This window comes from Carcharhinus amblyrhynchos, chromosome 6 (assembly GCF_965287045.1).
Source record: "Carcharhinus amblyrhynchos chromosome 6, sCarAmb.v2.hapA, whole genome shotgun sequence".
NCBI classification, from domain to species: Eukaryota; Metazoa; Chordata; class Chondrichthyes; order Carcharhiniformes; family Carcharhinidae; genus Carcharhinus; species Carcharhinus amblyrhynchos.
The window spans coordinates 48,966,179-48,976,937 of NC_137329.1; positions in this window are offsets into that span (position 1 = coordinate 48,966,179).

A 10,759-nucleotide genomic window follows, 5' to 3' on the forward strand; every position below is an offset into this window, starting at 1 on the left:
TACAACTAAAGTTTAACATCTTAACCAAGGAACAGCAATAAAATGCAGCATAATCATAGCATTCCCATAGTGCAGAAGGTGGTCATTTGGCCCATAGATTCTGCACTGACAGTAATCCCACCCAGGTTCAATCCCTGTAACCCTTTTTTTTTGAACTTGTTAGTCTGACAAGAAAGGATAGTATAGCATGGCCAAATAACCAGCACATCTTTGGATTGCAGGAGGAAACCCACACAGACATGGCAAGAACAGACATTCACCTGAGGCCAGAATTTAACCTGGTCCCTGGCATTGTGAGGCAGAATGCCAGCTTAGATTATGCAAAAAGAAAATTGCAAATATATATTGTCACAGGACAGTTAAAGCACGTTACATCCAATGAAGTACTTGTCGAAGTGCAATCACTGTTATATGAACAAAGAAAATTACAGCACAGCAAGAAGCCCTTTAGCCCTCCAAGCCTGCACTGACCATGCTGCCCACCTGAATTAGAACCCTCTACCCTTCTGGGGACCATATCCATCTGTTCCCACCCTATTCATGTATTTGTCCAGACTTCCCTTAAAAGTCATTATCGTATCCGCTTCCACTATCTCCCCCAGCAGCAAGTTCCAGGCCCCCACCACCCTCTGTAAAAAACTTGCCTCATACATCTTCTTTAAACATTGCCCCTCTCACCTGAAGCTCATGCCCCCTAGTGATTGACTCTTCCATCCTGGGAAAAAGCTTCTGACTATCCACTCTGTCCGTGCCCCTTATAATCTTGGAGATTTCTATCAGGTCACCTCTCAAACTCCATCTTTCCAGTGAGAAAGAACCAAGTTTCTCCAATCTATCCTTATAGCTAATGCCCTCCATATCAGGCAACATCTTGGTAAATCTTTTTTGTACCCTCATCAAAACCACCACATCCTTCTGATTGTGTGGCGACCAGAATTGAACACTATATTCCAAGTGCAGCCTAGCTAAGGTTCTATAAAGCTGCAACATGACTTGAATTTTTAAACTCAATACCATGGCCGATAAAGGCAAGCATGCCGTATGCCTTTTTGACTACCTTCTCCATCTGCGTTGTCACTTTCAGTGACCTATGTACCTGTACACCCAGATCCTTCTACCTATCAATACTTTTAAGGGTTCTGCCATTTTCTGGCTATTTCCCATCAGTATTAGACCTTCCAAAATGCATTACCTCACATTTGTCCAGATTAAACTCCATCTGCCATTTCTTTGTCCCCAAGTCTCCAACTGGTCTATATCCTGCTGTATCCTTAAAGGGGCAGCACTTCAAAAGCTAGTGACTTGTGCTACCAAATAAATTGGACTTTAATCTGGTGTTGAGAGATTTCTTACTGTGCTTATCCCAGTCCAACGTGGCATCTCCACTTCTATGACTGAGCCAATTCTGTATTCATCTGTTGGCTCATCTTAATTGTGTGCGACTTCACCTTCTGTACCGGTCTGCCATGACAATGAGGGACCTTGTCAAAGGCCTTACTGAAGTCCATGCAGACAACATCCACTGCCCTACCCTCAATCATCTTCATCACTTCCTCGAAAAATTAGACATGACCTTCCCTCCACAAAACCACGTTGCGTCTTGCTAATATGTCCACTTATTTCCAAGTGGGAGTAAATCCTGTCTCAAAGAAATCCTCTCCAATAATTTCCCTACCACTGACGTAAAGCTCACTGGCCTGTAATTACTGGATTATCCTTGCTACCCTTCTTAAACAAAGAAACAATATTGGCTGTTCTCCAATCCTCTGGGACCTCCCCTGTAGCTAGTGAGGATACAAAGATTTCTTACAAGGCCCCAGCAATTTTCCCCCTTTCCTCTCTGTATTCTGGGGTGTATCCCATCAAGCTTTGGGGACTTGTCTAGCTTAATGTTTTCCAAGACTTCCAATACCTCCTTTTTGATCTCAAAATGACACAAGCTACCTACACACCCTTTCCCAGGCTCATTGTTCACCAAGTCCTTTTCTTTGGTGAATACTCATTTAGTTCCTCACCTATTTCCTCTGGCTCCACACATAGATTCTCTCCCTGTCACCCTCTTGTTCTTTATACATGTATAAAAAGCCTTGGGATTTTCCTTAATCCTGCTGGTCAATGACTTTTCATGACCCCTTTTAGTCTTCCTTACTCCTTGCTTAAGTTTCTTTCCACTTTCCTTGTATTCCATACTTGTTTATTTTGTTCCCAGTCTCCTAAGATTGTTATAATTAGCTTTCCCCCAATTTAGCACGTTCACTTGAGGACCACACTTATCTTTATCCATCAGTACCTTAAAGCTTACTGAATTATAAATCACTATTTCCAAACTGCTCCTCTACTGAGGCATCAACCAACTAGCCAGGCTCTTTCCACAATACAGAAAGAAATCCCACACACCAGCTTAAAGTCCAAACAGGTTTATTTGTAGCAAAAGCCGCAAGCTTTCAGGACAAGCTGGCCCTTCATCAGGTGGTGGCTTTCTGCAATACCAGGTCCAGTACAGTCTCTTCCCTAGTTGGGCTATCTATGTATTGTTTCAAGAAGATGCTCTTTACAAACTCTGCCCCATTCATGCCGTTAGCACTAAGTAAGTCCCAATCGATATAGAGGAAGTTAAAATCTCCCACCACAACAACCCTGTTACTGTTGCACCTTGCCAAAATCTGCCTACGTATCTGTTCCTCTATCTCCCACTGGCCTATAATAAACCCCCAACATTCTGAATAGACCATTTCTTTTCCTGAGCTCTATCCATATTGCCTTGCTGTATGAATCCTCCGAGGTGTCCTGTAATAAGCTATGATAGTCTTCTTAACCAGTAGTGCAACTCTCCCATCCCTTTTATATCCTCCTCTATCCCGCCTGAAACATCTGTATCCTGGAATAGTTAAGCTGCCAATCCTGTCCTCCCCTTAACAAAGTCTCTGTAATAACAATAACATTATAGTTCCAAGTATTCATCCAAGCTCTAAGTTCATCGGTCTTACCTGTTACACTTCTTGCATTGAAACAAATGCTCTTCAGTCCTCCACATGGTATTCAGCCTTTGGACTAAAACTTGTACCAATGACTTTCAGATTTAAAGGCAAGAGCATTATTAACTGACATATAGGGTGGTATTTACTGGAGGCAATGAGATTTTGCCAGCTGGCTGACAAGCCAGGAAGAGCTCCAAAGCATCAGTTTATGGTCAGCATCAGTATATTAACTGCCAATCATTCACTTAACAGGGCAGTGGCCTTCCCTGGGAACAAAATCTTGGGGAGCAGAAATCCCACTCAGTGAGAGCTGCCAGCCAGTGTTAAGCCAGCAGCTCTTGCCTACTCTGCAGCATCACTGATGAGAGTGTTGATGCTGCTTTTATTACATCCACTTGTAGCCTTGGATCACAGCTGAATGATGGCAGGGGTGGGGTCAGCAGCAAAGGCAAATGGTTGTTCTCAGCTGGGCCCCCTCCCTTCTTAATGTTAGTCTCTCAAACAAGCACTGACTGCCTTTGAATGAGTGAACCCTGGAAACTCAAAAACAACCCTAATAGGGGTTGCTTTTCAGGATTCTCTCTTAACGAATTCCCATCCAGTGCTAGGTGCTTGAATAACTTTTTTGTTTCTGTCTTCACGGAGGAGGACGTGAATAATTTGCCGGGTGTTAGAGATGGAAAGGTGGTAGGACTGGAGGGTCTCCATGACATTACTGTTACTAGAGAGGCAGTGCTCGACAGACTGGAGGGGCTGATTGTGGACAAGTCGCCAGGACCGGATGGAATGCATCCGAGGGTTCTGAAAGAAATGGCGGAGGTGATAGTGGATGCCTTGGTGGTTATTTTCCAAACGTCGCTGGATTCCGGGGAAGTGCCGGAAGATTGGAAAACGGCTAATGTTACGCCGTTGTTTAAGAAGGGTGCCAGGCAAAAGGCAGGGAATTATAGGCCGGTTGGTTTAGCGTCTGTTGTAGGTAAAATGTTAGAATCCGTCATCAAGGAGGAAATAGCGAGGCATCTTGAGAGGAATTGCTTGATAGAGCAGACGCAGCACGGTTTCGTTAAAGGGAAGTCGTGTCTGACAAATTTACTGGAGTTCTATGAGGATGTGTCTAGGGAGGTGGATAGAGGAGAGCCGGTGGATGTGGTCTTTCTTGATTTTCAGAAGGCCTTTGACAAGGTACCTCACAAGAGGTTATTGCAGAAGGTCAGGGGACATGGAGTTGGGGGTAGGGTGTTAGCGTGGATAGAGGATTGGTTGTCAAATAGGAGGCAGAGAGTGGGGGTCAATGGGTGCTATTCGGATTGGCGGTTGGTGACTAGTGGAGTGCCCCAGGGATCGGTGCTGGGGCCTCAGCTATTTACCATTTATATACATGATCTGGAGGAGGGAACCGAGTGTAGGGTGTCGAAGTTTGCTGATGACACCAAGATTGGTGGAACGGCAAATTGTGCGGAGGGTGTGGAGAGTCTACAGAAGGATCTAGATAGGCTGGGTGAATGGGCCAGGAAATGGCAAATGGAATTTAATGTTGGCAAGTGCGAGGTGGTCCACTTTGGTAGGAATAATGGTAGGGAGGATTATTACTTACGTGGCGAAAAACTGCAGCAGGCGACGGTGCAGAGGGACCTCGGGGTCCTTGTGCATGAGTCACAAAAACCCAGCTTGCAGGTGCAGCAGGTGGTCAGGAAGGCGAATGGGATGCTGGCCTTCATAGCGAGGGGGATTGAATATAAAAGTAGGGAGGTCTTGCTGCGGCTGTATAGGGCATTGGTGAGGCCGCAGCTGGAGTACTGTATGCAGTTTTGGGCGCCGTACTTACGCAAAGATATTTTGGCCTTGGAGGGAGTGCAGAGGAGGTTTACTAGGCTGATGCCGGAGTTGAGGGGGTTGAGCTATGAGGAGGGGCTGAATAAATTAGGCTTGTACTCGTTAGAGTTTAGAAGAATGAGGGGAGATCTCATTGAGACGTATAAGATGATGAATGGGATGGATAGGATAGAGGTGGAGAGACTCTTCCCACTCAGAAAGGATAGTAGGACTAGGGGGCACAGCCTCAAGATAAAGGGGGGGGCCATTTAGAACGGAGTTGAGGAGGAACTTCTTCACTCAAAGGGTGGTGAATCTCTGGAATTCTCTGCCCGTTGAAGTGGTGGAGGCTGCCTTGCTAAATATTTTTAAGATGCGGGTTGATGGGTTTTTGATAAGAGAGGGGATTAAGGGTTATGGGGAGAGGGCGGGAATGTGGAACTGAGACACGACAGATCAGCCATGATCTTATTGAATGGCGGGGCAGGCTCGAAGGGCTAGATGGCCTACTCCTGCTCCTATTTCTTATGTTCTTATGAATATCAGCTGCATTGGGATGAAGCCTTCATATGGAAATTAATTGCCTACCAAGGACTTCAATTGACTGCAAGCTGAGAAGGCATTCTGTAGATTTGCAGGTTAGGTTGATTGGCCATGCTAAACTGACCCTTCGTGCGGAATTTTCCCATCCCTTCTGCCATGGGAATCATAGCAGGCCGGAAGCAAACCATGGACCTCGGGTGGGATTTTCTGATCTTGGGGAGAGTGTAGCCGGAAAATTCTGCCCTTAGTGTCAGAGGGATTAGCAGGGTAAATATGTGGGGTTACGCAAATGGGACCTGGGTACGATTGTTGTCAGTGAAGGCTTGAAGGGCTGAATGGCCTCATTCTGCACTGTAGAGATTTTATGATCTTCCTGCCAGTGACATAATCAGGGAAGTGATGGAAAGGTGATGGGGTCTAACCTACCATCCTCCTGCATGATTAAATGCCCCTACCACCAAAATTGCCAAGGGGGAATGGCATTAAATTTTACCCGTATTGTGACCTTAACATAAACCTTTTCGTGATTGACATGAGGGTGGAGAAGTAAACCATAAAGGACGCAGACACTATCCCAACCTGATGCGTATTCTCCTTTTGTTGCCATTTCTACGATGGGAGGGGGTAGCATGCACCTCATTAACTGCCCTACCCTCATCAATCATCTTCATCACTTCCTCGAAAAACTCGAGGAACGAGCCCCCAACACTATTGGGGGCCTTATTTAAATATAACATTTGCTGGCTGGTTTTGCAAGGCAGCGAAAGGGAGGAGGAAAGTAAATGCTTTTTATAGAATTCCTAAAGGTTCCTCAAGCTCTCCTTCCGCTGACTGAGGTCTCTTTCTCATCCCTGTTGCTAATGGTGACCTCCCCTCCAAAAGCCCAGGTCCACAGACTACCTAGTGATCATGGCTGATCTCTCCGAAGCCCTGACCTGTAGCCTGCCCCCATCCTGATTGCTAGGACTTGGCACTGGTCTCCTGCTCTGCATTTACTCACCCATCAGTGAGCCAAATTGATATGTTGACTGGCTGCTGGTCAGGAAATAGAAGAATAAAATGAGGCCCAGCTGTTAAAATCGATAGAGACATGTATGTACACATAAGCACAGCGATAAAATACAAACAGAAGATTATAGTGTAATAACATGGCAAGAAATCAAGTTTGCAGAAAGGTTCAAACCGTGTTATTTGTGTGTTCAGTAATCATTGTTTATAATTAATTTTACATTGAGCTGAAGATTGTATAAATGATGCTTTTTGCATTGAGTGCAATGTTTGAAACATGGGTAAAAATACATATAAATGGGCCTTCACTATGAATGGTTGAGTTTGTCAAATAAATAGCAAGAATTAGCCACAAGTATTTCCTGGGGACAGACAGGGATTCAACTTCGGTCAGGTTTGTTATTACGGCTAAGTAAAATAGATTTGACATTATGGCATACCCTCAGGATTTTGTATCCTTTCTGGTTCTTCTATTGTATTGTCTACTATTGTCTACAGACTCACACTCGATCAATTGTCTCCTAATTGTTATCTTGAATGACAAACCAACTTGTGGTTTATGATGATGGGTTTCCTCAAATGCAGAATTATACATTTCCATTACTCCAAATGGAATCTTAAAAGTTCTGACTGGAATTTGCAAGAGGCATTTGTGATGTAAGCTTTAGACACAGTTCACCAGCACAATACTGAGAGAGGACAAAGGCCTCTGCCTTGTGGGTTTGTGTCAGGCCTGCTTCATGAATGGGATGTAATGATCTCAGGAGAGCTTCCTGATATCATTGTGCTGCCTCATGGTATTTCTGTTGGCATGCACAGAAATTGAAAGTATGCCCACCAACAATTAAAGGCCTGGTCAGTTGAGGCCATTAAAGTCCAATTCACTAATTTTGAGTGGTTAGTGCACCTTTATGCTTGGCACCTGGATCAGTCGGCCAGATAGCTTTCATGTTTTTAAGTGATTCTACATCTGCAGCAGAATAAAAGGCCAAGAAGATGTTGCAGAGGTGAAGGCTTGGGAGTTTTGCTATAAGTTGTCTTTTGGTGGATTACAGTTGCCCGCAGGCACCGTACCAGAGTTTATCCGGTGGACCAAGACGTGCAGCCAAAAGGGATGAAGGGACAACGTGCTTAGAAGTGAGAAGGGTCAGAAGGAGATGCCAATACCCAACTAGTAGAGTGCATGGACAATGATCATGCTCCTGGACATGACAGAGGCTCAGTGCAGAAGGTAGCCCATCTTTTCAGAGAAACAGCCAACTCTGAGTTGATAGTTTTGAAATCCTTGGCATACAATGTTAGCTCTTTACGTTGCTAATATGTGAGTTCATGAAAGGCTTGGTAATCAAATACCCACACCGATATAAATGCAACATTCTAGTTCATTGTTGACATTTGACCAACCAGCTTGGCTCATTGATATGGTCAGTCACTGGAGCTTGGAATTTTCCTGCATGCCTTGGTTAACCAAGCAAATCAGTTTTCTGTGCTGGTAACTGCGCGGTTGTTGTCAATGGTATTCTTGCACACTTGTAGGAGTCCCTAAATGTTGCCTTGTGACAGGCTGTAACTAAGCTTCTGGATTCAAGAATGGTGTATCCCTCTGGGAAGAACATATCAGGAAAACAGAAACTAATTGTGTGAACTTCTTAGTAGCTTAGTTTAGAGATTCTTAAGTATATTTTGAATCATTAGCATATAATAAAAAAAAGAATTGAAACACAAAAATGGATGTTTATATTACAATTATATGAGCTGGGAATTTACTGGGTGGCAGTGGCCCTGCCCACTGGCCAGGAAGTTTGGGCAACCTCCGCTAAGCAGATTAATGAACTGCTTACTGTCAGGGCTTTTGTCTCTTTAAGGAACAGGGATCTGTTCCCAATCAGAGGGCTGGCAGCTCTTCAATCCCAGCAGCACCACTGGGAGTGATTGCAACTGACCAGGAACAGAAAAGATGGAAGATGCTCTGGATTAGCGGTAAATTGCATGATGTTTACCAGGGACAATCAGGCAGGGTGGAATTTGGCAGAGGGTTGTGCCTGAGGACATGGCTCATTATTGTATTAGATATGACTCTTGCCATTTTGGGGAGAGGGATGGGAGGAGAGTCCTTGCCATGGGCTGTAGGGTGCCTGATATAAGAGCACCCCACCTTGCCGCTGCCAAGGTATATTTGATAGTCTCCCCACATGGCAAAGTACCCACCCACATTGCTAAAAATGATGGTAGGAATGCCACCGTACCCCCTTCACCCACTATCCCACATGACTGTATGCTCCACCCCCTTCCTCAAACTGCATCTTAGCACACGCCTCAAGGCTCCGTAAAACCTTGGCCATAGAGTTTGACAGTATTGATAATTTCTTTGGAATTTAAAGAATCACTGAATGGTGTACTGGTTCCAGTCCATCTTCATTCCTCTGTTTTTGCGCTTTGTAAGGTTCAGTTGTGGTTGTGTGTTTTCAGTGTATCATCCTGTACAACCACATGCCTTAAGGTATTAGCATTTTTATTCCTTTAATGACGCATGAGAAAGACTAAAATAGGATCACCCGGCACATTTCTTCTATCAGTTGGTGACTCAGAATACTGTAGGAGGATGGCAATGTAAGATCTTTATAAATTTCACAAATATCAAGATGAGGGACATCTTCACAGGAAAAGGAACATTTCTTTATTTTAGATATCAAATGTTAAGTATTCTCAACTTCTTGTGGTATAGGTGCCCTGTTGCCATCCCAGCATTATAGTGACAGCTAAGGTGCAAATAATCTATAAATTGATGTAATCTCAAGTCCTGGTGACATTTCAATCTATCTTTTACGATAAAGTCTTACTGAAATCATGAGCTTTTCAGTAAATGCAGAAGACTCTGGAAATAGTAGAAGACTGTGACATATGTGGACAATGCATACAGGCCCATCTTCATTTATGTCCTGTGTTTGAAATGCCATGAATGAATCGATGTGTCCCATTCATGACTGAATACGATGCTGAATGAATGGCATATATTGTCCTTAATGTTGGGAGTGCTACCTCTGCTTTATCCATGCCAGTTAAACATTTACATTGGAGCATCTTCTCTTCAGCGGAAATTCTTGTTTAAGCTTGGCCAATCTGATTTAATATAGCAGATCTAGAAATAGCACCAATGGGAATGGTTCTGGAAGAAGATACTGCTGCTCTTGGAGGCCAATCGAGTGGAGTTTACTGGCTACAGGTTACTTTTAAAAGTAGCTAGGTGAGACTGCACACCACAGAAATGTGTCTATAATGAAGTATGTGTCATAAGCAAATCATTACCTGTGTTATTGTCAGAGTATCCAGGTATGAAAGAAAAATATTGACAAAGCATGTGCCAACAATACCACATGATAATGACATGCTCTCAATTATCCCAAGGATATTTGGAGTTGCTGCCAATAGTATTGTCACAATTTCATTACAGCTCCCAAAGGCTGGTTTGCTCACCCTACCTGAATATTGCCTTTTATGTCTAGTACATGGGATAGAGCATGGAACAGTGCATAAACTTCTCCCTTTGTGGTAAACTTATTAGTAGATTGCACATAAAGCAAAGGAGCAGGAGTAGGCCACCCAATGTTATGAGCCTGCCCTACCATTGATAAGATCATAACTGATCTGGTTGTGGTCTCAATTCCATTTTCCTGTTTGCCCCCAGTAACCTTCAATTTCCTTGTCTATCAATAATCTTTATAACTCAGCTTTAAATAAATTCAATGATCCAGCTTCTGGGGCTTTCTGGGAAAGAGAATTCCACAGATTAATGATTGTTTAAGAGAAAAAAATTCTCCTCGTGTCTATGTTAAAGGGAAGACCTATTATTCATAAATGATATCTCCTGGTTCTAGCCTCCCCTGAAAGAGAAAAAGTCCTTTTTGGCATCTACCCTATCCAATCTCTTCAGAACTTATATGTTTTAATAAGAACACCTTTCTTTCTTCTAAACTCCAGTGGATATTGGCCTAACTTGTTCAATCTTTCTTTACAAAATAAGTCCTTCTTCCTACTAATTAATAGAGTGAATCTTCCATGACCATCTTTTCACACATTTGTATACTTTCTAAAAAAGAAACCGAAATTGTACACAGTATTCCAGATGTGGTCTTACCAAGCCTTTGTACAGCTGCAGCATAGCTTCCATTTGACTTCCTAATCATGTGCTGTTTCTGCATACTAACCTTTTGCCATTTATGTACCAGGACACTGAGATCCCTCTGCACCACTGAGTTCTGCAATCTCTCTACATTTAAATAGTACACTGCTTATCTGTTCTTCCCCACCAAAGTGGACAACCTCACATTTTCCTATATTACCATCTGCACGATTCTTACGCACTGGATTAACCTATTGACATCTCATTGAAAACCCTTTACTTCCTCCTATACTGGTAT